General features: G+C 45.9%; 1 non-coding gene across 1 annotated transcript; it reads right to left on the bottom strand.

Annotated features, from left to right (window-relative positions):
• Positions 1–2401: 2401 nt before the first annotated feature.
• On the bottom strand, positions 2402–2532 carry LOC116904759. The gene has a single exon (XR_004388435.1). It is a non-coding gene; the product is annotated as a small nucleolar RNA SNORA17 (small nucleolar RNA).
• Positions 2533–3112: the final 580 nt, after the last annotated feature.

The raw sequence follows: 3112 nt of genomic DNA, 5'->3' as shown, positions 1-3112 counted from the left end.
CCTTCAACAGATGAATGGATACAGAAAATGTGGTACATCTACACAATAGAAAACTACTCGGCTATCAAAAACAATGTCTTTATCAAATTCATAGGCAAATGGATGGAACTGGAAAATATCATCCTGAGTGAGGTAACCCAATCACAGAAAAACACACATGGTATGCACTCATTGATAAGTGGCTATTAGCCCAAATGCTTGAATTACCCTAGATGCACAGAACACATGAAACTCAAGAGGGATGACCAAAATGTGAATGCTTCACTCCTTCTTTAAAAGGGGAACAAGAATACCCTTGGGAGGGAATAAGGAGGCAAAATTTAAAACAGTGGCAGAAGGAACACCCATTCAGAGCCTGCCTCACATGTGGCCCATACGTATACAGCTACCCAATTAAGTAAGATGGATGAAGCAAAGAAGTGCAGGCTGACAGGAACCGAATGTAGATCTCTCCTGAGAAACCAGCCATAATACATCAAATTCATAGGCGAATGCCAGCAACAAACCACAGAACTGAGAACGGGACTCCCGTTGAAGGAATCAGAGAAAGGACTGGAAGCGCTTGAAGGGGCTCCATATGAACAACAATGTCAACCAACCAGAGCTTCCAGGGACTAAGCCATGACCCAAAGTCTATACGTACACTGACCCTGGGCTCCAACCTCATAGGTAGCAATGAATAGCCTAGTAAGAGCACCAGTGGAAGGGGAAGCCCTTCGTCCTCCCAAGACTGAACCCCCAGTGAATGTGATTGTTGGGAGGATAATGGGGGGAGAATGGGGAGGAGAACACCCTTATGGAAAGGGAGGGGGAGGGGTTGGGGGATGTTGGCACAGAAACCGGGAAAGGGAATAACAATCGAAATGTAAATAAGAAATTCTCAAGTTAATAAAGATAAAAAAAAAGTTTAATTAGTTCTTTCTAAATTTCAAACCTGGCATCCCAATTCCACTCATCTCCACTTCTTCACTTTTGAAAAACCCACAGGAAAAAAATAATATCCATCGTCGAAGCTGTAGTATGCTACAAGGTGTCCCACAGTGTATGCTTTTGTCCATATTTATTTGCTTCCAGTGATTTCTCTTTGAAATGACTCATCGGTCTGGTATGAGGCCTCCATCTTCTGCTACTCTATCAATTTTGGAACCTCACTCTCAGATATCCTGCTGCTGCCCTGTGTCACAGAGATGATGCAGCTTGGGGCACTTGCCTCTTTGTAGATTCCTGTTCATCAATGGGATAGATGTTAAGATGAGCTAATTCAAAGCTGGGTCTGATAGGTATCTCAGTCTACTGGCACTCCCTCTCTCACTCCTGGAGGACTGGCTCACTTGCAACTCTCGCAACCTTGCCCATTTCACCACATAGCAGAGAAGCGAAAGAGCCAGCTCTTCAGTGAGCCCATCTCTCCCAAATGGTGCAGCTGCGCTCATGGCCCCAAGGCTACATCTCTCTCCTGCTGCAGGTGGTAACAGTGGAAGGGGGTCTCTTCCTTGTCCTCGCTACTTCACAGCAGACTAGTGGTAGAACCAGCTCTCCCATACACATATCCTCTGCACAGCTCACCTGCATCCTCTGCAATATGCAAGACTGTCACTCCCAAGTATTACAGCTGGCTATGAGTAGGACCGCTTTCCTGCTCTCGTGACTCTAGGGCCATCTCCTCTCACAATGCCTAGGTGAGAGGTTCGGTCAATTCTGCATACTGTCAGACATCAACATGTACTGAGTGACAGCCCAGAGCAGGATCATCTGCCTGGCCTTTTGGTGGTAACAGACCCATGCTGCTGCAAGGTCACAGGCCCAGATAAGGACCATAGTGGCAGTATAGGCCAAAACCCCACCCTGCCATGGTCACAGGTGGCATCAACAGCTGCTCACTTCAGCCTGTTCCACACTACCCACAAGTCTCTAGTTCTACCTCTCTCCATTGTACCCACATCTTTCCATTTCTCTTTCTCTTTCATTTTTCCACAACATATTTAATCCTCTTAGTAGTCCCTGGGGTCTCTGAGTCTCTGGGCAACCTCAGGAATGGTCCTCAGAGTGTTCTGCTCTGCTCCTGCATTATGGCATCAGGAAGGGGTCATCTTCTGCCCCCAACCGAGGCCTGCATGTTGCCAGATTAAACTGATGGTCATCCCAGTATAGTTTCCTGTCAGGGTCTGGTGGTTGTCTCAGGCTGACTTTTTGTCAGGCCCACTTGATTAGCCCCTTGTGATAGTCTGTCTTGTGCTCACTCTCTCCCAGCATCCATGGTCCCAGAAGGCATCCTCCAGTCTCTGGCTTGTTCCTGGTCATGGGAGCCAATCTACGCCTGCTTGGTGATGGTCTTAGACTAGTCTCCTTTCTGGGGCCATCAGGGCCCAGACTGGTAGTATTCCAAGGCTCACTTTTTATCAATGAGGGAACTGATCCATTTAGAAATTCATAGGTCAGAATACTGGGCATAGACATATTCTCTCTCCTGTCTGCCACCTACTGATGCACAAGAGACACAGCAGCTAGAATCACACTGCACCTAGAGACAGAATTCTTTTAGGTTTTTGAAAAAGTTACCTAACGATTTTCAAAATGGTCACAATAGTATACTTCTACTACTAGTGAATGAGTGTTCCTTTTCTTTGCATTCTTATTACAGGAAGCTGCCAAGAGTGCAGGACCCATATTCACTCACATCCACACTCATTCGGCCATAGGACAGGCTTAAAACAATGGTATCCTGAAGATGCCCATAAAGGCACACTGCTGTTCAATGAAAGAGGAAAAGATTAAAATTGTCTTTATAGAACAATAAAAATTGGAAAAAAATCCTGATTTTAACTGTAAGTGATTCACTGTAATGGAAAAGGTGCAAACAATAAGGAAACATCTATAGATGCAGAACTAAAAAAACTGTCTTGACAATGAAAACAAATAAGAATAAAGTGAACCCTCAACAAAATAAGTGTGCACTGGATTAAGAGAACATCAGTCGGAGCTGGCACTCCGACCTCGCTGATCCCGGCACATAGCAAACCCAGTGGCAGAGAGCAGACCACCCAGAAGTGTGGGTAATTCTGAGACTGCAGGGCAGGAGAGACCTCCACTTCTGCCCACCTTTGCCCACATC

Source organism: Rattus rattus, chromosome 6 (genome assembly GCF_011064425.1).
Source record: "Rattus rattus isolate New Zealand chromosome 6, Rrattus_CSIRO_v1, whole genome shotgun sequence".
Lineage (NCBI taxonomy): Eukaryota > Metazoa > Chordata > Mammalia > Rodentia > Muridae > Rattus > Rattus rattus.
The sequence above is the reverse complement of the archived record's forward strand: the minus strand, read 5'-3'. Positions and strand labels throughout refer to the sequence as shown.